The 25,380-nt window shown below is 31.7% G+C and overlaps 1 protein-coding gene across 3 annotated transcripts in view; it reads left to right on the forward strand.

Moving 5' to 3' along the window:
- Nucleotides 1-25,380, forward strand: part of LOC142324656 (uncharacterized) — a 249,782-nt gene that overhangs the window by 52,286 nt on the left and 172,116 nt on the right. The window contains exon 1 of one of the 3 annotated variants that reach the window (XM_075365525.1): nt 15,647-15,732. The exons of 1 other annotated variant lie outside the window; for it this stretch is intronic. The gene's annotated coding sequence lies outside the window, so the exon portion shown is untranslated. Of the gene's footprint in view, nt 1-15,646; nt 15,733-25,380 lie in introns of those variants that run through there. One more of the 3 variants, XM_075365526.1, reaches the window with a different exon arrangement.

Genomic DNA, 25,380 nt, shown 5'->3' on the forward strand with positions numbered 1-25,380 from the left:
ACTTATTATGAACTAAACACTAAACGAAATAAAATAAACAAAAATAAATCGCGTCTAGTTTTATTTTGTTAAGTAAATGGAATTAATTGCTGGTAATAATTTATTTATAGTTTTACTTTTATATTTATTTTTTTTTTGTCTTCAGTCATTTGACTGGTTTGATGCAGCTCTCCAAGATTCCCTATCTAGTGCTAGTCGTTTCATTTCAGTATACCCTCTACATCCTACATCCCTAACAATTTGTTTTACATATTCCAAACGTGGCCTGCCTACACAATTTTTCCCTTCTACCTGTCCTTCCAATATTAAAGCGACTATTCCAGGACGCCTTAGTATGTGGCCTATAAGTCTGTCTCTTCTTTTAACTATATTTTTCCAAATGCTTCTTTCTTCATCTATTTGCCGCAATACTTCTTCATTTGTCACTTTATCCACCCGTCTGATTTTTAACATTCTCCTATAGCACCGCATTTCAAAAGCTTCTAATCTTTTCTTCTCAGATACTCCGATCGTCCAAGTTTCACTTCCATATAAAGCGACGCTCCTAACATATGCTTTCAAAAATCTTTTCCTGACATTTAAATTAATTTTTGATGTAAACAAATTATATTTCTTACTGAAGGCTCGTTTAGCTTGTACTATTCGGCATTTTATATCGCTCCTGCTTCGTCCATCTTTAGTAATTTTACTTCCCAAATAACAAAATTCTTCTACCTCCATAATCTTTTCTCCTCCTATTTTCACATTCAGCGGTCCATCTTTGTTATTTCTACTACATTTCATTACTTTTGTTTTGTTCTTGTTTATTTTCACGCGATAGTTCTTGCGTAGGACTTCATCTATGCCGTTCTATTTATTTAATTTATGAATCTTTGCATCGATTGTATATGCATATGATATATGATGGTTATAAAGAGATTAAAATCTTGTATTTATTTTACCGTTAAGGACCGCAAAGAATCTGAAAACGTTGAGAAATATAAAACTTCAGGGAGAGGGCGATATTTTAATCTATATACTAATAGTAAAACTTTCCTCTCGTGTTGTAGAAGCCGGAACGTAAAACTTAGAATTCGTCGAGTCTGTTTTGTAGGTTTTATTGTTGCGATTCCAACCTAAAATAATAATTTTACTGAACGTACAAAATTTTAATGAAAAGATTATATTGCCCGTTAACATCTGGCGGTCTATTTATTAAAACTGTTTTATTAATTTATCTCTTTTTAGTATTCTTAATAACCAACGGCGATTAAATTTTTGAATAATTTTTTAATTTTACTATAAATAGTTTTCTTTTAATACATTAATTACGACCAATTAAAGTGTAGTTCATTATTAGCATTATTAGTGTGACGACTTATTTTAACATTTCATTAATTTAATTTTTTAACATTTCGTTCGTTAAATTTTAACTTAAATTAATTAATTCATCTAACCGACTGCTTGGAGTTCAACAATATTACTAATATTACTTTAAACGTAAGTTACTTAGAGGAAGAAATTATTTTGCTAGCATTTTAGTGTATTATTGAGGCATATAGACACAAAGCAAGGTCGGTTGCTCGTAGCGGTTCCTTGCGGATCATAAAACGATTCGGAATGATTGTTTTATCTACCTGTACAAGCCTATCCCGTTCAGCGGACGGAATCGATGGAACACATGGCCGCTAAGTACGACGAGCCGTTGACCCCGCAATCTTTGATTCCACGAATTATTACCCCGAGCGGGTGGAAATTCCGTTGTACCGTCCTATTGATTTTCGGGATAGCGATGGCCATTATCACTCAGAACAGATAGGAAGGATGTACTTTCAAACCCGGTACGAGTTCATATTCCTGCCTGACTCATCTCGTGTTCGACCTGTTTTACTTACACGACTTCGGTTTGAAATTCCATTCGGCCTACAAGTAAGCACCGCTCGGATGGGCTTCAAAGGCTGGAGGAGCGGTTTCACTTGGCGCGATTTGTTAGCTGTTATTGAATCATTCACACAGATTAAGCTAGTACGCCGGTATATATGTACTGCTTTTAAGCCCGATATGTAACCGTTTGATAAACCGAGGTGAAGTACTACCTGTTTTTCGAGTGACGGCTTTCGACCGTCGGCAAATGACCCTAGTTTTCCGATTAGGGAATAGCTGGTGTCAGATGATCTTGGGTACGTATAGATCGTTTGGCGTCCATAAGCCGTACTGTTGTTACCTATTAATCGTTAGCATTCGTTTTTGAATAATTTTCTGAGCTACATTTTTAAGATGTAAAGGTTTGATTTGATTTTTTCCTCTTTTATTCGTAAAGCTTTATTTTTTATTTTAACCGATCGGAGTAAACGATAATATCTTATTAAAAAATTCCGTTTCACAAATTAAACGGGCAATTTGTGTAAATTAAAAATGTTAACGGGTCATCGAAGATATTACGAGTTTTAAAAAATCTTCATAATTAGAAAGTAAGCTAAAAACGATTACGAGTAACGTTCCTGGGATTTGGATAAAATTTAAAATCATTTAAAAAAGTAAAATTTAAGGTTTTATTGTAGTCGATCGGTTGTTAAAATTTGCTTAAATTCGATCCTGTAGTAAGAACAGAATTAAGGTATCATTAAACCGCGATTAAAATATCACAAATTATTTTAACCTGTTTGTATAAAAAATTATTACAATCGTATCCACAATAAATTATAATACAGCAGTATCAGATTCAAAACAAGCAGACATTCAAGTATCAAATGAATAGAGTAAAACTTATCAAGTACAAATCTGGACACCGATTTGAACCGTATTGCGTGTGTGAATAGTACACTGTTTTTCTATCTTCATCGCAAAATATTAACACGCAATATTCAATTATACTCAAGAATAATGAGACGTTTCGCCAAATCTGATGTGGACACCACACGACTTTCTTGTACGCCTATTAAATTCATATACGTATTTTTAAAAGTATATAAAACTTTATTTCAGTAATAACTTCTGATTTTTTAAATATTTTTTGTTCTGTTTTATTGTTATTATTGAATTATAATTTATAGTAACATTTTTTTTACAATCGCAGGTTAATAAATCAGCGTATTTAAATTAAAAACGATAAGTACCGCTTATGATATATTGTTAAAACGCTATCCATGAGGGCTTAAGAAAAAGCTCTATGAGAGCAGTTAAGAAAGTCTAAAATCCAAATTTTTTTTGAATTTTGGAAATTTTTGGACACTTTTATTCAGTCGATTGCAGTCAAAAGGGGAGCTGCACAACTGGATGTTACAACAGTCCTAAATCCAAGATGTTAACATCCTATGGCTAATCGTTTTTGACTACAGTACGAACAGACCACGCCGAATCTAGTCAAAATGGATTCACAGGAATGGTCAAAATGGATATTTCCGTTGAAATCTGAAAACCGAATTTTTCGCGATCACGGTACTTTCTTAAGTTCGTACAAGAAAGTAAAAAGACAGCCACCTCTACACTATTAAACTCAAAATTTTGTTTTCACGTTTTTCGTTTTTTTTTTTAATTCAGGAACATTAAATTTCGAAGAAATATAAAATGATAAGGGAAATTTTTTTTTACAGTACCTTAATTTTATGTTTATAACAAAAGACCTAATATTTTTTTGTATATTCACTAATTGCATGCTTTTTTAAGAAATTTAAATAAAGAACACGTCAAGTTCGATCTTGCGATCCGTATATGATATTTGTTTTATATTTTGAAACGTTATTCATCGTTGGATTTTTATAACGTAATTATATATAGATTATTATTTTACGTAATTTTAAGACAATTATTTGAAAAAAATTCGATCTGATGAAAAGAATTAATAAATCGTTCCGCGTTTTACGTAGTTTTAACTCATCAGTACAGCATTCTTTTTATACAGTTTATTTGGATTCCTTTTGTACTTCCTTGTACGAAGTAAAGGAAGTATTGTGATCGCAACAAATTTCGGTTTCCAGATTTCAACGGAAATATTCATTTTGACCAACCCTGAATCCATTTTGACTAGTTTCGACGTGACGTCTGTACGTATGGGCGTATGTATCTTGCATAATTCAAAAGGATTAGCCCCTTGGATGTTGAAATCTTGGATTTAGGACTGTTGTAACATCTAGGTGTGGACCACCCCTTTTGTTTGCAATCAACTTGACCAAAAGTATCCAAAAAAGCCTAAAATCCAAAAAATCTGAATTTTGGACTTTTTCTTAAATCCAGTAATAAGCCGTCATCGAGAGCTTTTCAGTGATGCATCATAAGCGGTACTTATTTTCATCGGTTCCAGAGTTATAGCCAAATAAAAGTTTAATTAATGAAATATTTAGTTTTTATAAGGGGAAGACACATCGGTTCGAATTCGACTTCATTTCCTTTTTTTTTAATGTAAATATATTGATTTATTAATATTTATTAACCTGTGAATGTAAAAAAAAATTACAATAAATAATAATTCAATAATAATAAAAAAAATCAAAAAAATCAGAAATTATTAGTGAAATAAAATTTTATGTACTTTTAAAAATGTGTTATGTAATTTAATATGCGTACAAGGAAGTTACATCAGATTTTTAATTCTTACGACGCAGATTTCTCGTCTTTACGTTTCTCGGTACGGCTTGTTTTCATACGTTCTTTGTTTTATAGATGTTTTATAATTTAAATAAAAAGATAGAACAAAAAACATATAATAAAAAATAAAATATACATTTTTAAAAATAATATGGAATCAAAAAAAATCGTTTGACTCTTTGAATTTAAAAATTTTGTAGTTTACACTAAAATAAGATGTATTACCGAATTGTTTTTTATTTGGTACCGCGAAGAAGAATAGAAAAAATTTCTCTTTGGGGCTTTATTCAAAGTCATAATTTTTTTACTTTTTAAAATTTATTATCTATCCACCGAGTGCATAATTCAGCTTGCGTTCTCTTCTTCGAGTACTGTGCTAGCGGTTAAGTTGTATCCGTTTCATAGACGTTAACCAATTATTAATTAAGTATACAGACGTTACTACGCTTATTAATTGAGAGAGTAACTAATTAAAAATATATTTTATTGTAATATCATTATAAAACAATTTATTAATGAAAATTTCAAATTATATTTTAAATAAAGATGTATCTAATTTACTAGATTAGTTAACGTTAAACTGAATAATTCAAACGCATTATTTTAATACTTACTGTATTATAATGTCTTAATGATTATTATAATCAAATTCATTATTAAAGATAAATTTTATCTTATCGTTCTTTTTATTAAAGATTATCTCGCGTGATACTGGAAATGAAAAATAAAAATATTTACATACACGTAGATGTCGCTGTGATCAATTTTTCTTGTGAATTGAATATTAATTTTGTTGATCCGCTGATCTGAATGTAGTTAATGAACAAGAACGGTTTAATAGATCCGCATTGATTAAGTAATTTATTATAAAAATTGGTTTGAGTAAACCGAATACGAAATTTTATTTAAATTTACTCTTTAATATTTATTAAATGTTGCTTATAATTTTTTTTTTCAAGAGAACGAAAAAGTAGTTTTTATTTTTAATCGATCTTCTTTTATATTTGTTGTAATAACATTAAAAAACATCCATTTATTTAAAAAAAAATTTCAAACAAACAAATTTAATCGATATATTTTTTATTTTTTTGAAGTCGCCCTATAAACATTTTCATTTTTTAATTAGATTTTTTTTAAAGATATGTAGGTAAAACTGTAAAACGTTAAAATGAAATTCACCCCTAAAATTGCGGTTCAACTATTAAACGGGGTGATAAGTGACTTCTTAGCTGTGCAAAATCTCAGAAAAAGGGAGAAACGATATAGAAGTAACCGTAGATAACGATCGAGAAGATTGTATAAGAGTTCTTCCACGGGTAGCGTAAAATTGCGTGTTGCTTAGCAACCATCCTTTTTATTGTTCATTGAAATACATTTTTATTCGTTTCTCGATAAATAGTACGAGACAGCCTTGATAACACTGATTTTTGTAACATTGAAAACGCTCTTCTGTGTTCATTTTTCTAGTTATTAAACTATGTATTCGCAGAAATGTCCTACCACGTCCGTTTCCGAGTACCAGTTAACCTGTTTTGGAATACCTGCAATAGCTTACTTACGGTTTTAATGGGCATTTCCATCGCATTTTACGAGCTTTTAAACACTCTGATATGTTTCTTTAAAGTTTAATTTAATTCAGTCTTGCGTACAGTCGTGTGTCTTTTAGTGATTTTGTTATATTTTATAAACGGCAAGTTTTAGTCTTCGATGTTGCAAAAATTAACGGTACCGATCGAGCCTTATACTTGGACAACGTTACTTTCCTTGTTCTTCATTTGATTCACGACTTCCTGAGACTACTAGTAGCGACCCTACGTTTATACTTACCGCCAGTAAGCCTCATTTAATAACTTAAAACGAATTAAATGATTTGGTGTGCGAACTGGGTTCGTAAAAACAAAAAGCTGAACTTGTTGGTTTCAGACGATGAAACTTGTCGGATAAAAACACATGCGTTTCGCTTTAGCGAAAACGGAATATCAAATTTTCAAGTTTTTATTAAATGGAAGGATCACTTTGCGTCTGTTACGGTACTGGTGGTTTAATCGGTGAACTTAATTTGAAACATTTATCTTCCGATCGGCATGTTTTCATAGATTCATCTAAATTGTATCCTAAAGTAATCTCGTTCAAGGAAACCTTTAAACGATCCCTTTTGTGTACGTGTAGAGAAAAGCGATTTCTGGATAAGAAAAATGAGAATTATAAAACCCTCATAGATCAATTCTTAGACCTATGAATTACTAGGATGTCGCTGCTATTTCCATCCAGAGTTATAGCCAAATGAAATTTTAATTAATGAGTCATTTGAATCTTAAAAGGGGGAGGAACATCGGTTTGATTCAGACTTCATCACCTTTTTTTAATTTTTTTTAAATTTAAACATATTAATTTATGAATAATTATTAACCTCTGATTATAAAAAAAAACTTTTACGATAAATAATACTACAATAATAGCGATAATTAAAAAAAATATCAGAAGTTACTAATGAAATAAAATTTTATGCCCTTTTAAAAATGGTTATATATAATTTAATCGGCGTACAAGGACGTTATGCGGTGTACACATTGGATTTTTTTATTTTAGTCATTTCTGTTATAAAAATTATTTTCCATCATTTAAAAACGAATGTTATTAAAACAAATCATACGTTCAGGAAATGCCGTCTGTATTTTAAATGATTATTTAAAATGCGTTTTATATTTCTCTTTTGTGTTAGAGGCACGTATAACAATATAACAAACGATAGGTTGTCAAGAGAAAAAAGTTAAAGATCGGGTGATAATTTAATCGTCTTATTTTTCAGTATATTCTTTTAAAAATGCTTTTTAGGTAGATTTCAGAAGAAAGATACCTATTGTAATGGGTACTGTGATTCGATTTCCGGAAAATTTCGACATATCTCTGCGTTTTACATCCTCCGACCCCAAAACCACCGTGAGTTCAATATATATATATTTCACTTTCTTGTGGACACGATAACTGCCGTAATCTTTTTCCAGTCACTTTCAAATTGTTCCTTAAAAATAACTCGTCCTAAAATCTCGGTCGAGTTCGTTAACGGCCAAAATCTGACCGTGGGGATGAAAATGGGTGGATTTAAAAAAAAACAAAATATCGTTATGACTTTCTTATTAAATAAAATATCGAATTCGTTTAAAGTTTCTACTATTCTTTGAATAAGGGCTTAAAACTTATGTAAGTAAAGTTTTTTGATATCGCCAACCGTCAGCCCAGGGGGTGGAAAATATGGGGTTTTGAAGACAAAAAATATCATATCTCCCTTAATAGCCGCAATATCGAATCTGTTTAAAGTGGTCGTTAGTTCTCTAAACGTTAGTTAAACATTTTGTCTGTAACAATTTTTGATACGACCAACCCTTACCGCAAAGGATGGCAAAACGTTGCTAGAATTGTAAGAAGAAGGGGTTGTCGTTTACTAAACACGTGAAACTTTTTCGCATGCAACCGTAGTCGTATCGAGTAAATTTGAAGTGTTTCTTAATTTTAAGGTAGAAATATTTTTTATTCCCTACTTAGCACCGGTGTAATCTACCTCCATCTTCCGGCGTACTGAAAGGATTTTTTTTTGTATTTTTTTTTTAAAGATAAATAAAAATATCAAAATATGGGTGAAACGGTTCAAAAGTATCGTTTTAAATTGTAAACATATTGTGGGGCGTTTCTGAATAACAAAAATGTTTAGATTAATTTTCTCTGTTTTCGCTGTTTATAAATTATTACTGTAATTTAATTTTTGAATTAATACTTATATCTTTATTTTCATAATTCCCAGGATAATGAAAGGATTTTGATAATATTATGAACCATAAAGGGCGATTTTAAATCTTAAAATATGAAAATGTTTCAAACCGATGTAACCCTCTAATGAATGCTACATTCAGTAGAGGATCGAGTAGAAAATGTAAAATTCAGTTATTTGTGATAGAATGGGTTAAATTATATTATTTTTCTCACAATAGAGGTGACGGATAATTTGTTTTTTCTTCTATTTGTTACGGCGTGGCGCACGTAGTACACCTGAGATACAAGAAGTAGCAGCCACATTCGCTCTTACTGTAATGACGTTCATTATACAACCGGTCCCGTAAAGTAAACAGAGTAAGTGTCAATAATAAGGTAGAATGTCGCCTACATTTTGGTAGGCTTCGTATGTTGATATGCGATTGTATATTCTGTTCGGCGAAATCACGGAAAATCATTTATTTCATTCCTAATTTTCTGTAATAAACGCGGTGCGGTATTTTCTTATTCTTGTGAATACCGCCGTTGCTGGCTGTGGCGCTTCATATACATCCTCCATGTTTTTGAGTTACATGCAAAACTGCAACTTTCCGGTATACGTTACGATTCGAAATTGCAACTTTTAGAATATTTTTAACTCGTCGAGGGCTAGAAACAAATATAAATCGACCGAAGAGGCGAGCTACTTTTTGATTACTTTCTGACTCGGTATCTTCATTTGGAACCTTAAAATATTTGATCGTCCGGGATCACTGATCTCATGAAAATTTTTCTTATTCGTTTACTTTTTCTCAATCGTATATCTATGTATTTGTTTTTTTAAATTTTTTTCGAATTTTAAATAATTTGTCCGTAATCAAGAATTTACCGATGATGTTACCGTTTATCGAATCCGCAAATTAAATTGAAAATTTAAATCGTTCGTTTCGATTTCATAAAAATTTTGTAATTTTTTAGTACAGTTAGCACGAACTAATCGTAGTCGTTAAATTACTGTTAAATAAATCCGCCTCAGATAAAAATGATAATAAAATTTACGTTTTTAAGAAAATACCTAGTACGAAAATAAGAGAATCTGATGGATAAATTTACTATTGAAGCCGACTTACAGTTTTTTTCCCGGGTAACAAATATGTATATTAATTTCAATAACACAGTATTTTATTTGAAGCCGGCAGCGTGAATGAACCGGTTATATGTTAAATATACTTATTTTATATAGGTATGCAAGCCCGCGCGTTTGTTTACGCGCATGTACGCAGATTCAAAGACACTTGTTTTATGTTATCTTTAGAGCGATGAAGCGAAGTGTTTTTGTATTGTAGTTACTGTGCTTGTTATTAAAAAATCAAATGCGCTATGTTTGGATTTTTTCCAACTTTACACTTTGTTCGCGTTCTAGGCTACAATACTTCAACATGAGTCAAGGCGACATTCATACACACAGCCACATATTATCGGACGGGTCAGCGATTTGTCCATCTGAATGCAAACAATATGAATTAGGGTTACTTAAAATCAAATCAAATTGTACACCGATGTAGACTTATAATTACGTACGAGTTCTAATTAATTATCAAATATTTAATAATAGTCTGTTGAATTAATGATCGGTTATTTTTAAAATTATTAAAGTTTGCGACATAATATATATGTAATTTAATTTTTACTTTGAATTCTATTTGTTACATTATTATCTTTTTGTCTTGTAATTCCAACTGCTATTACTTAAACGGAATGAATATAAAATTAAATTTTGAAATCGGCAGTATAAAAAGAAATAAACGCGGATGTAGACAAAATTAAACTTGTTTAAAACCTGTTAAGCGGGATTATTTTCTGCGAAGGTAAACAGCCAAAACGGTTATCACATCAAAAACAAAAACAACGAAGATCGTATAGTCGGTGAAAAAGTATTCAACGTTACTTAAAATTGTTCATCGAAATCACAAATAAATTAAAAGTTACCCGTAATTATTATAAATAGTAATGCGATTACGTACTTGTAGGGGGTTGTTCGAAAGATCTTAGATGCGACAAAGAAAATCAGATTTTTCAAAAATCCTTTTTTTTATTTTTCAAATTAGTCGCCTTGCAATTTGCGTCATTAAGACCGATGACTTGCTGACTTTTAATACGTTCGTTGTAATATAATTCGCTTAAATCTGAAAAATAAGCGGTTGTCTCGGCTCGACCTCATAGTTTAAAATAAATCGTCGTCTAAGCGAGTTATTTCTTCAGGTTTGGTAAGAAAAAGTAATCTCTGGGAGCCAGATACAACGAATGTGGAAGCATTTTGAAGCTTACATCACACAGTTTTGCACCAACAACCCGATTCGTGTGTGCAGGTGCATTACTGTGGTGGAAGAGCACTTTCGAATACGTCAACACCGTTCAGTCGGTCCAGTAATGAAACCTAATACTCCCGACGATGGTTCTACTTTTTCCATTTTTTCCAGGCGGTCTATGAATACCGCATTTCGAGAATCCTAAAAACCAGTATTCATGACTTTTTCTGTTAACGGAATTTTTTTTGGTCTCTTCCCATCCGCTGCTTGGTTTCTGGGGTGTAATTGTCAATCCGTCTTTCATCTGTTGTTATAAAAGTCGAAGAAACTAAGCAGAACCGCGTTTAAATAATTCTAAATGCCGTTGAAGAGTGTTCAATCGAATGCCACGGCACCCGTCGAGCGGAAATCTTTTCGTAACCAAAACTACATGTAAAATATCACGGACACGGTCTATCGAGATGTTGTGGTTTCAGCAAGCTCGCGTACCTTCAGTCGGCGATCATTTAATACCCGATTTTTGGATTCTTTTGACGATTTCCTCAGTCTTAGCGGTATTTGGACGTCCCGAGAGTTCGCCATTTTGAATAGACGTACGACCACATTTAGACTAAGCGGCTTACATTTTACCATCGAAAACGAAGGGAAAGAGTTTTTTTAATGTAGAATATGTGTGGGGGTTAAACCTTTTAAAACAAAATACTTAATGATAGCTGGAACTTAAATTTTATCCGTTTTTCAAAAAACCCTCAAAACTGATTTACTCGACTGCTACAAGCCATCTAAAGGATGATACTTCACAAATATCATAGTCTATTTGGTCATACTTGCACGCCATTTCTGACTAAAGGATTCCCATCGCATTTAATTAAACAAATTAATATGCAAAAATTTAATAAAATACAGATATCTTAACAGTTTATTGATAATTATAAGCTCTTATGTAAAAGTAATTAGAATTTTTTTAAATTTTTAAGTGTTTTTTTATATTAACGTAATTACGTGTCGCATTTGGAATACGCACATATTTGAAATCAATAATTTTTTTTAAATTGGGCATTTTTATTTAAATTCGGATTACATGTTGAAACGAATTGTTTCAAGAAACTCTAAGTTTCGAAAGACAATTTTGCAAAAAAAAATTCGACGTAATTTTTTATTGTTTTTTTTTCAAGATGTTCTTCATTAAAATTGTTTTACCTGATAGTTTTCTTTTTTTCATCTAGCATTCTCGATTTAAAGTTGCCTTGTGACTATTCTTTTTACTTTAAAATAGCACTTTATTAAAATTTTCTTTATCTTTTGCTTTTTGCGATAATCGCACTTTTAAGTTCATTATTGTTTAGAATTAGTTTTCGTTAGCAGTTTCTCTTAGGAAGCTTGGCTTTTAATAGTATAAAGTAATTAAGCTGGAATTCTGAAACGGGTAAAAGATTTCTACATTTATTGAGACGAAATTGCTGTTTAAAAAAATCAAACTGGAATTAATTATAAAAAAAATTACTAAAATCCTTAAACGAGAGTTAAAACATTTTTTTAAAAGATAAAGACGTAATAGTACTATATATATATATATATATATATATATATATATATATATATACACACACACACACACACACAAACACACACACACATACATACATACATACACAAAATTGCTTACATGAAAAATCGCATATACATAAGAGATTGCTATATATATATATATTGCAAGAATATATATTGCAAGCAAGTGTGTGTATATATATATATATATATATATATATATATTGTATATAAAATCTATTAAAGAAATTTTGAAACGTTTGTATTGCAGTCACGAAATTACGTGAAGTACATTTTATGTGCCGTAATTACTACAGGAGTTTTTTCAAAATAAATTGAAATTTTACCAAAAATGCAGGAAATAGAAGTTTTAATAAGGTACAAAACTAAACTTTTTCCTTTAATAAACGGGTCTTATTATTTCAATTCTTTAAAATTGTATTTTCTTTGGTGACGTGCTGTAACTTATTTACAATTAGGTGGATTCATCCTATTTGCTTAATTTATGGTTATCAGTTCTCCCCTTTACCGACTCCGATTAGCCCTTGTAAAAACTGTTCAACCTGCCCCGACCAGATTTATATTAAACATTTTTAAAAAAATGTTTAGGAATATGTTTTAATTTTTCTGTTTAATTCCAAGATATGACGGGTAACTTCCTGTTAAATTACAGGTATTTAATACCTACATGCAGATGCATATAAAATATGCAGTGTTATTTCACTAAACAATATCGTTACCAGGGACGTACGGAAAGGAGTATCGTTAATCAATACGTCCTGTAATTACAGCAGTTCTATTTAAATAACGTCGTTTAACAACGTGTTTGTTTTAGAGAAAACATGAATATAGTTATTTCGTGCGTTAGTTTAAATAAAACCTTTTTTTGTAAAATTAAATTGAAAACTCAGTTTTACTTTATCGATTAATATTTTTTAACTCGCATTAATTTTTTATTATTTTGTAACTTTTGATAGAAGTTAATTTTAATTACGCGACAAAAATATTTTTATTTCTGTATTACGGTGTAACGCTACTTTTATTTTATTATTGTTAAAAATAATTTAATAAAATGTTTTTTTTAAAAAAAATTGGTTATAAAATACTTAGTATTAAATTTAATTCCTTTCTTAGATAAATTATTAGGTTAATTATTACATCTAACAATTAGCGAAACGATAGCGTCTGTCTTTCGTCCAGAAGGTTCTGAATTCAAATACCAGTCGTGTAAAGGATTTTTCACGTTTTAAAAATATTTCGAATCGTATTTTTACGAGTCGGTATCTGTTGTGAATTAATCGAGTAAAAAACCTCTTAATTAATGACGGTTGATAAAATAGGATTCCATAAAGGTTAATTATAACAGAAGAAATTTTACGTTATATTCTATTTCCGCATGAATATTTGAAATGTATACATCCATTTCACGTGTTATAACCGCTTCTACATATACGTATATCTACTTTAATTGTTAATTGTATTTCATAATTATACTTCGGTTTGTTTTAACAAATGTAATGGAATTATTTTTCCGGTTTAACGAGTTAGATGTATTTTACGTAAGCCGATTTCAACAAGATTTTTCGAATTGCAATATTAAAATTCTTAATTTAAAAAGAAAAATAAACCGGTCGTTAAAAAAGAAATGTTTTTATTTTCGATTACGTACTGACGGTGAACATACTTATTGCAATATTTTGATCGTTCAGTTTTTAACGAAAATTGTCGGTCGTTTACCTATTTTTTTAAGTTTTATAATCGTGCCGTTGTGCCGGTTAAGCTAAGATGAACCTCGATGTAATTAAGGTGAATTAAATTTTGTTATTGTTTTGACGATAATAAAGAGACCAGGGTAAAAGTTATTCGAGAGGCTTAAAATCAATTTGTAATTTTTAGATTACCGATTTATTAAGATTAAGAATCTAATTAATCTTATCGTAGGTAATTTATCCGGTTTTAAATACGGAGGTAAAAAACATAACCGAATCGCTCGCGTAAATCACTCTATTATTTTATCTACGCGATGGCTTCGTGGAAAATCATTCATAGAGATTTCCATTACTTCGGTTTGAGGGTAGGAATGCTGGAAATTTTCGAAAATCTAGTATAAAACTAACGGGGGATATTACAGACAAAGCAGTATATTATATTTTTCACGATCTTTACGGCCTTATAATTACAATTTATTAAGTAGATAGCTTTGTTATTCGGTTCAATATTTGTGTTGTATCTTTCGGCGGGATCGATCCTTTATAACTCCTTACATATTATGTTTAAAATAATAAAATTGTATTCTTTTGTATTGCTATTGACTTAGTCTATAGTTTCTGACAAACTTATTTTTGCTTTTTTTGTAGGTAGGTAAAATTTATATTATAATTTTTATTTACGTACTAAACATTCATGCGATAGTAAACTACCGAATTTTTAAAACGATAATTACCTTCGGATAGGGACTATGTTTAGCATGAAAATACTGAAATTATAGGGCTAGATTTAAATTTTAATTAATGTAGCTTAGATTAAGTTATCGATAAGATTGTTGTAATATCTGAGCTGTATTTAAAAATTTGCGATAGACGTTTGTGCACCATTTGTTAATTAAATATATCTTTTATTTATTTTTATAGCGGTGAATATAATATTCGTTCATCAGAACGGTCGAAGTGAAAATAATTCTATATGAGGAAATATAACCGGTACCTTTTCCAGATTGTAATCTTAAACTAAAAAATTTTGAATTTCTTATAAAAGTACTTTTTAATTGTAGACGGTCCTCCTTGAAGCTTAATCGGTTTCAAACGGTTTTGATGAGTATCCTATGAAATTGCCAAGCGTGTCAAGTAGACGCTAAATACAGTGCTTCGAGTATAGGAGACCTTTTGAAATAATGGACTGTGAAAAGTTTTAGTAACGGTTTAAAACTTCGTTAGGAAACTTCGTAGGAAACTCAATACAACGTACTTAAAAGTAACTAATTTATATATATTTATTATTATGTAAAGTACTGCAGTATTTTAGTGAATTCTTTAAGTGATGTCTCTCTTAAGTAGCGTTTAATCAATTCTTGGTTTCTTTAAGTAACTGGTGATTAGCGTTCGCTAATGACGGTTTACTATCCACTTCAATCGTTAGGTAGTGTATACATTATTACGTTTTATGATATCGTTGACCTTTAGTGATCCATTACTTAATCGGTTATATTATCTTAAAATGTCTATTGTTAGCGAGTTATCGATACGATTTAATGAAACAACTGTTTTATTATTAAATAATTTCTATTCATTTTAGTATTACTCGTATTTGTATCGCTACTGTTGTTGCGATGCAATTTTTATATTTCTTTTCTTCTTCTTACTTTCTTTTTTATTTTATTTAAATTGTACAACGATTGAATTTTTAAATTTAATTTTTTTTTACGTATCCTATTTAAGTATACCGCTTGTGCAAAGCGTATCGATTGAGTAGTGAGTAACGAAGTGTTAAATAGAACAAGTCAAGAATCCAACGAAGAATATTCGGTAAATAAATCGATCGCTATAGTACAGTTGTACTGCAAATTGAAGTAATGTATTTTAAATATAAATTTTATAATCTGTATAATTATTGTAGTCTCTTCTGCTTTCGATTAGATCTTTTGGCATCTTCTTCCTTCTTTTCCTCTTCTTTCCGTTGTTTCTAGTACTTTTTCATCTTTCCGGAGCGTTTTTTGCTCTTCTGTAAATTTTCTGGAGCTGTTCTTTGGTTTTCCCATCGTCTACTATGAAATCCTCTATTGTTTTTCGAAACTGTATTCTACCTGTTACTATTTTTTTATAATATTTATTTCTTTTTCTAGGTTTTGGTCTACTTCCCGACGCCATCCTATTTTTGTAAAAGTAAAATAATTGTTTTGTACATCTATTGTCACTCGTTTTATAAATACGGCTAAAAACCTCATTCGTCTTTGCCGCATTCCCGTTTCTAAGTCTTATTTTTTTAAATTTCTTTATTGAATATTAGCCTATAACTTTCCTCTGTTATTTTAGACCCAAAAATCTTTCTTAAGATTCTTCTTTTAAAAGATTTCTTTCGTTATATTTTCCTAAACACTCGGTTGCGAACAAGACTTCTGGGCAAATTGTTTTGTAATGTCGTAAATTTAGCTTTACGTGTAAAGCGTTTTTTATTGTAAACATCCGCTGTCGGCCTATAAACTGTTTCCATTTTACGAATCCTACTTTGAATTCCTTCTTTTTCGAGAACATTTGGTGTTATTACCGCTCGATTATTGTTTATTATATCCGTAAATAAAATAAAAAGATAATTTAAAAGAAAAAGTAAAGATTTAGCAAACAAAAATAGCAAGAAAATAAATACAATATTTTATTTTGACCTCGAAGGATATACCAGTATATATATATATCCAAACAAAAATTACAATGAAATTGTAATCCCTACGGTAAGAGTCTCTCGGATATCATATCTTCCGCTCAAAAAACAAAAATCTGTGTAATATGATTAAAGCTGTTTTTAACAAAATAATACTGATATCAAAAAAGGCTAAGAACTACATTTTTATTATCAAAATCTGTTATTAATTTAGAATTTTCTTTAAAAAAAATACACGTTAAATATATGTAATAGACAATAGATATACAATAATAGATAGTAAACAACATTTAAGCGTTCCATATAATAAGCAAAAAAAAATTTGTTACAACTCTTACCGGCCCGATTTCATTTATTAAACAACGAATAATACATATCGCATTTACAGAAATACAATTTTTAGTTAGTTATTCATTGTTTAATGTATGAAATCGGGCCGGTAAGAGTTTGTAACAAATTTTTTTTTTTCTTATTATATGGAACGCTTAAACAATATTTATTATCTGTTATTATATACCTGTTGTCTATTACATATAAATAATATGTGTTTTCTTTTAAACAAAATTTTAAATTAATAACAGATTTTGATAATAGAAATGTAGTTCTTACCTTTTTTGATATCAGTATCGTTTTGTTAAAAACAGTTTTATTTACGTAACAAAAATTTTTGTTTTTTGAGCGGAAGATATGATATCTGGGAGTCTCTTACCGTACAATTTTATAATTTTCGTTAGATTCGATTTTACCAATCGAATAATTGTTTTACCAATCGATTGATTTTACCGATCGATAAAAAAAATTGTTTCATTTTCAGTACTTTCATTTACATAAGACCATTTACTATTAAAACAAGCTCTACTATATTTTCTTTAAAATTTTGTTATTTTAAGTACATTATCAAGTTTTTATACGCTACCTACTACTTACTATCAAGTACTGCTATCTAGCGGCGCGATTTGTAAAGTTACATTAAACAAATGAATAAAATAACATATTCTATTCCGTCGGTTAATCAAATGGAAAAAAATTATCGTCTAACAAAATTCGAGATATTTTTTGAAAGTATTCTTTATTACAAATCTAACCGAACTGAAATATCTTGCTTTCACGTTTATTTTTTCTATTTTCATTTCACTGTTAGGTTAGGTCTTGTTTAGAACTGTAAACGTAGCTAGTTGTCTTTGTCGCCTCTTAACGACGAACTACGAACTCCGTGATATATATATTTACAAGCTTCCCGACGGAGTGGAAGGTGTTGTAACGGTCCCAAAATCGGGTAAGCCGACCTATAATGTAGCTTAATAAAAGCCGATAAGCCTGTTACCTATTCTATCAAAGGTGTTTTAAGATTACTTCTTCTGAGGCTATGGCAGATGTTGAATGAAGGGTGTGTTATCCCTGACCATCATTTCGGCTTCAGACATGGTCACCCAACAATCGAACAAATATACAGGTTTTTCGACGTCATTAGCAAGCGTCTAGAGGAAATTTATTGCTTGGCTGTTTTTTTTTTGTTGGATATCTAGCAAGCCTTTGATAAGGTCTGCTGGCTTCCTGGTCTACTCTATAAATTGAAAAGAAGCCGTCCTCAACCGTATTATTTGACCCTACACAGCTACTTGGAAGGACATTTTTTCCAGGCGAAGAACAATCAAGACTTGCCTGAATTCTACGATACTAGGTCGGCCGTTCTTCAGGGCTCATTTCTGGGGCCGGTTCTGTACTCGGTGTTCACTGCAGACCACCGGACTGCAGAAGACATCGTAGTTGTGTCGTTTGGGGTGACACGGCGATCCTGACCGTGGATGTCGACCCGATCGTAGATTTTACTAAACCGCAAACTGTATTGGATCTAATTAACGAACGGCTAGATAAATGAAAGACGAAGGTTAATCCGGCTAAGTCTACGCGTGTTATGTTTGAGGTTGTTACGATGAGGAAGGGTGACTGACCGCGAGTTCAACTTAATGGCGTTTTCATCCTGCATGCCAACAGCGTGTGATACCTTGGACCGTATCTGGATCGTCCTCCGACATGGAGGATTCATATCAGGGAGAAAAGGACGCAGCTTAACATTAAGTTCAGGGAGATGTAGGTTGTTGGGCAGGGGGTTAATTTGATAGTTAAAAACCCCCCGGCCTGCCGCTGCTGTATTCAGCGGTCCTGAAACCGATTTAGACCTACAGAATCCAACTATAGGGCACGAAAAGCGAGAGTAAAATGAAAGTCATACAGCGATTCCAAAGCAAACTACTGAGAAATATAACAGAAGCGACGTAGTTTGCGAAAAACACTGAAATATTATCTGGGATCGCCAACCGATCGAGAAGAGATAAGGCGATTCGTGCAAGATACAAAATGAGGCTGAATAAACACGTGAACCGGCTCGCGGTTAACCTCCTGAATACCAGCGAGGACGTAAGGCGCCGAGAATGACTGCATATGTTAGATCTTATAAATTCCTTGAAATTTGAGGTTAATCAGCAACCCTAGGGTGTTATGCATCGTCAGAAATCTTCATTTAGTTTCTCCACATACTTTTGTCGGTTCTTTGATTTGTTTTACCGTTTTATTTGTTTGATTGCTTATTCTTTGGGCGACTGATAAGAATATTTTTGGTGTTTTCATTGCTTTTTATGTTCTGAACTTTTTCAATGTTCCTTGTACTCATCTGTGTATGTACAAGTTATTTGTGGGATTTCAATGGACACCACTCCTCTCTGCATGTAATTTATTTCTATTCAAATTTATTTTGATTCCGGTAATATGTAATCGATTGTAAATTAAACAGACACTGCGGCAAAAAAAAAAAAAAAAAAAAAAAATATATATATATATATATATAATACTAAAAAATAAATTTTATTAAAAAAATACTGAATAAAATGAACAAATTAATTATTATTTTCTTATTTAGAAAATAAAAAAATAAATTGCGAATGAATAAAAATTAAATTGTATAAATGTTTGAATTAAATATTCATTCGTGTTTTGATTCAATCGAAATAAAAAACAGGTTGTAATATTATAGTCTAAGGAACTTGACTATAAAACTTTTTAATTCTGCGGTTAAATATAAACTATTTTATTTATTATAAAAGTTTATTACAATAATCAATTTTAATAGGTACTAGTTGATATTTCGTTTCTACCCGTCACTTAAACGTAAGTTTTCCTGTCAATAGTCTTTTGACTTTCTTTTTTGACGATGTAGACTATCTGTAGCGTATTGGGCGGTTAACCGTCCTACCGTTTTATTTCTTTTTAAATAAAGTACATAATCCGATCGATTTTATTTATTTATATCGCAAAGGATCAGTCAACATTTTTAAAATTCTTTAGTGTTCTTGTAAACAAATAGTTTCATGTAACTTATTAATTGGCGAAACTATCATTAATTGTATTAAACAAATAATAATGAAATAAATAAGTAAAAATAACGACACTTAAATATTGAATGAGTAAAAATAATTTATTATTTTTAGTAAGTAAATAAAATATTAGCTCCCGCGCGCGCACACACACACACAATATCTGCTTATTTTGTTTATATTTTATTAAAGAATTTGAAGTTTATATGAAAGTAACGTGTTGTTAAGTTTGATTCATATCGGCTTTTGTAAGAATCCCGTCTCGGTTATCGAGTGGAAAACGTAGTTAGTTAGGGATACAGACTTCGGAATTTAATTGTTTCATAACGATTAGATGCCGATGCAATTACACATAATAATATAATCAATGTAAACAAAATTATTTATTAAATAATATTAATATTTATTTATTTTAGGATACTTTATTTAATATAACTTATATTACGGTATTACTGATTATTATCTACAATTTGTTTGGTCTTTTTATTATTGTTCTAATAGTAGCCTGTCAGTTGCATACCTAGTTTAAGTTTATTAGCGGTTAAAATATGGCGGGAGTAAAATTGGATGAATTTTCAAGTATAAATATAGAGGTCAGTGAGATTTCGTCACTGTATTTGACAGCTTTATTTATAAACGTATGCGGGAAGTATTATCTTTTCGAAGTTAATTTTAACGTTTATAATTTTTGAATATTTTTTTTAAATGCGAGTTTTCAAATAAATTGGCCTTTTCACCAAGAATTTTTTTGTTTTTCACCTTTTGTGCCGGTTAAATATTTAGTAGTCTCGTGAAATAAATCTATCTCTGTTCTGTTTGTCCCGCAATAATGGTTTTATATTAATACTTTTCTAGGTGTTTTGTTTTTAAAACTGTGTTATGTTTTCGTAGCATTCCTGAGTCCTTTAAAAATGTGCGCTTGTTGAAATGTTAATGTATATTAAATTTTATTCTTTTTATCATTATTGTTGGTTGTTGTAGTAGCAAAAATTACGATCGATTACTCTTAAATTTTACTCTATTGTTATCTTGTGTTCTTGGTTATCCGTTTTCAGAATTTATAATTTTCTTAAAAATAATTTTTTAATTTTTAATTACGATTAAGAGCAAAATATTTACTTTTTAATTTTTTCAATGTAACGGTTATTTAATATCAAAATGTCCTTTCAGCTCTCAGTAAAGGTAGTGAAATGCGCATTGTAAAACAATGTTACGCGATACGTGCATAGCGAGCGATTATCTTCCATTTTCTAACCCAGATTGCAGAATAGTCGGAGCTACAGTCGGGCCCGTATCGGCGGCTAGAATAGCCGTGTCGTCAGTAAAAAAAGCAACGGTGATGTTCTCCGCAGTCGAAAGGCCCGCGATGAAGACGGAACATAGAACAGTACCCGTAACTGAGCCTGGTTTACACCCGATTTAGCGTCGAAGAACATAAGACTGAACATAACTGACCGTGCAGACTATACTTCGACTGGAAAAAACGTGTATCCAGATAGCTACGCAGGACTAGGTAATACTATGAGAAAGAGGCTTTTTAATTTGTTTAGCAGCTCAGGCGGCTATATCTTATCAAAGTTCAGCTGGACGTCTAAAAGACAGCTCAACAGTTCTTCTTCTCCTCAAGGCGCTCGCTGATAACATTAACAAGCCTGTGCGTTTGCTCGGCAGTGAAGTGTCCATTACGGAAGCCGAACTGACGATCAGGAATAACATGATCTTCTTCTAGGATAGGCCACAGCCCCCGAAGAAACAATCTCTCAGATATCTTTGACAACGCAGGTAACAGACGTACTGTTCTGTACAACTATACGTCATGGACCGGCTTGTCCGGCTTTTGTGACCGTAACCGTCGGCGAAACCTTCCATTCTATCGGAAAGTACGTCATCCGGAGTACGCCTTTAGAGGTACGTTAACGTACAGATGGCTTAGGGAGGAAGCTCGAGCAGCATCTTGTTAGTAACTAGATCGAATCCTGGCGCCTTCTTTGAATTCTTTCCTTCCTGATTACGTTCAGAACTTCCGTCGCGGAAAAAGACTTCGACAGAAAAAAATCAACGGAATCGGGCTGTTCGAGAATTCAAGGATTTCATCCTAACCAGTACCCTGTACAGTAAGCGGTTAAAAGACCTTGCCCGTATAGGCAGCAGATCGGTTAGCTTTTTCTTTGCCGGTCCGAGCCCGGATCCATTCGACAGTTTCAAAGGAGGAAACGCGGTTGTAGGTCGCTGGAAGATCTTCGTGGCTCTCCCTAAGTAATAACCGTCTTTACGCAAAGGGGACAGACCCTCAACGTAGGTTTTAAATATCTCGCTGTTAGTAGATTTCTACACGCGTTTCAGCCTGCGAGCAGCTCTGTTTGTGGAGTCCTATCTTCAGGCCTCCTGTAGCATTACAACCTCCTCCTGAGCCTCCTGTTAGTAGCGATGAGATCCTTCACCTTCCTTAGTTAGCGACCCACGCAGCCTCTTGCAGGATCGAGGTCGTGCACTGCGTTGCAACATCGTTGTCAGCGGACTGCTTCAAAGGGACAGACGTAATTAGTTCTTCTTCAATGCAACCTCGAAAAGAGTTGCAGTCCGTCTTGTTATGAAGCGCAGGAAAATTCCTCCTCCTTATCACCGTTGTACCGACAGTGACCGGAACAGTTGAACGGTCGGACATTGATTCGTAGTTATTTCCGATCTCAGTGTAGAACGATGATACACCCAAAGCGACAAAGAAGTCTAATAAGTCCGGAATCTTAGCCGGATCCGACGGCCAGTAGGTAGGTTGCATTCCAGAGATTTGAAGGGCTCTGCCGCTTGTAGTAACTAATCGAGACACCCGCAAAAGATGCTTCGCGTTCCAGTCGCCGCCTGCGATAAACCGTGAACCTATTGTCGAGAAGAACTCAGAGTCGGTCGGAATAATCCGTCATCAAATGGCGAGGAGGACAGTAGACAGCAGACAGCCTGATCGGTGCAAGACGATCATGAATTTCAATCGAGTCGACCTGGATGTGATCTGCCCTGAACTCTGGTAACTGACGGTGCCGTAACGGGTTTCTGATGATCACTGCAGCTCCTCCGTGCGCTCTGCCATCAGGATGCGTAGTATTATTAGACAGGAATACTTGTCATTCTACTCTATCCCTGGAGACGAAAATAATTACGATAATACGGTAATACGGATAATACGATAATAATCAATAATTACGGTGAAGTACGTTCCCGGTAGCAGGACGGCATCCAACGATTCGGCAACTGTTAAACCCTCCAATTCCTGTCCTCTGCCGATGAGTCCATTTATATTCCAGATAGCGATTTAGATTATTTAGATTATATAATACCTGTCGATATTTTTTTTTTTTTAATTTCAATTATTAAAAAAACAAACTTTGAATACTTATTATGTTCGCGTCAGCATTAAAATATATGAAATAAAATTATATCGTATGCTGATATAACAGTAATCAGAAACACTGTCTTACTTTACGTCGATTTGCCGTTTCATCGAAGAATATTTATTTAACTATTATATTTTTACGATTCCAGTATTTTAAATTATTAATAACATCAATTTGAAACAAATGTGCAACATAACTTAAAAATGCGCTAATAAATCTGAAGTTCACATTATTAGACCGCATTTTACCGATAGGATAAATTAAGATGAAAATCAAAACATTAATATAAATAGTTACCGAAATAAATAAGTAATTTGCAATATATATATACATTTACCGAATGAGAAGTAAAATTTCGTATCTTGGTTGTTCTTCTTTCGATACTTTTATTTTCTTTCGAAAATAATTTGGTAATATACATGTGTTAATAAATTTAATATTTTAGAATAATATTTATTTAATTGCTCTTGTAAAAATTAATTGAATTTCGATATCACAAATCAGCATCAATCAGTAAGCGTATTGATTGAAACAATAAAAAAAAAGTAATAAAAAATTAACGACTGCAAAATAATAAGAACTTAAGAGAGCGTAATAAAACATTTCATAGACACGAATTATTGAATAATGACATGTTTTCAGACTATCTTATTGTTACATTTAGGTCATTTCAATTTTTACTTTCTCCATATCATGAAGTTTTATATTTTATTACATTTAAATTTAGTATAAGTGCTAAGAATACAGGTCAAGTTTAAGCAGTCTTGTTATTAACAGTTAAGTATTTTTTGTAATCCGTTACAAAAGTCTTTTCGTATTTCTATCTAAGAAAGTTAAAAAAAAATTATTAAAATAATACTGAACGTTAAATGTTCATTATTTTAAATTCAAACGTTTGGAATTCTGCTTTTCACATTAATACCGAGGCAAATTATTTCACGAATTACGGTAATAAACATCCTCTGCTGAGTAGAAGCCGATCCTTCTTACAACTGTTACGTATATAAGCCGCAAAAGAATCCAGAAGCTGTAATCAGAATCGTTTTTTCTTGGAGTAATGATGTTCATTATATAATCAAATCCTTCGGTGAAAAAGGCAACGGAAAAACGATTTCGTTCCTGATTTTCCTCGGTAAGCTTGGTACATTAGAATCTTGTTATTTTAAAAATTTGTTTTTCGCGATCGACTTCTGACTTAAGTGAGATCACCTGTATCGCTGATAATGATTATCGCGGTTAACGTACACGCAATATAACTTACAGGGCCGTACACGCCCAGCTCTACCCGGATCTTTCAGAAAATAAATGTATCTTAATCGAATGTATGTAATTAAATTTAGTTGAAGTTTAAGCCGGTGTCGTTGTAACCTTTCAAGCGAGTTTCGTAAAAATTACACACGTGAACTACAAACATAGAGGGAATTAAAAGATATATTTTCAAACGGATAGAACGTTTATAATTTATTAACAAATAACGATTAGATTTTAAGTTTAATTAATAGATTTAAAAATGAATATTTATAGCTTTTATTATTTTTTATTCGAAATCTTAAAAATAGAACACGAGTAAATTTTTTAAGAAGAATGTAAAAACGATTTTAAAGGGTTTGAGAAGACCGCTGCTCAGCAGTATAACTCAATTTGTATAAACTGACGTATTATAAGTCTTACTATATGTTCTGCAGTGTCATTTCAGGTTTTGTACAGGCTCGGTCGATAGATCTACTAGTTAAGTGTAATAGGCTGATGTCGCGATTGTTTTCTTTAAAGCTTGGTGTACGTAAAAATATGTTAAAATTTGTCGTTGACACTTATCGGTATAACTAAATTAACTTTTCTTCGTAGTTTCGATCGAAAAGTTTGTTTTTTTATTGACGTACCAGATTTTTTTTTGAAATACAGAAAATCGGGCTGTTGTATATGTAAGAGAACTAATAAATTACGGTAATCCTTTGAAAACATTTTGATAGTTAAAGATGTCACACTGCAAGCACCCGGGAGGTTCTGAGATCTTCAATTCAAAACTTTTAAACGGTAATGATAGGATTGTGACGCGTGATTTTAAAGGCGTTATAAACAAAT

The sequence above is a fragment of the Lycorma delicatula genome, chromosome 5, assembly GCF_047948215.1.
Source record: "Lycorma delicatula isolate Av1 chromosome 5, ASM4794821v1, whole genome shotgun sequence".
Taxonomy (NCBI): Eukaryota; Metazoa; Arthropoda; class Insecta; order Hemiptera; family Fulgoridae; genus Lycorma; species Lycorma delicatula.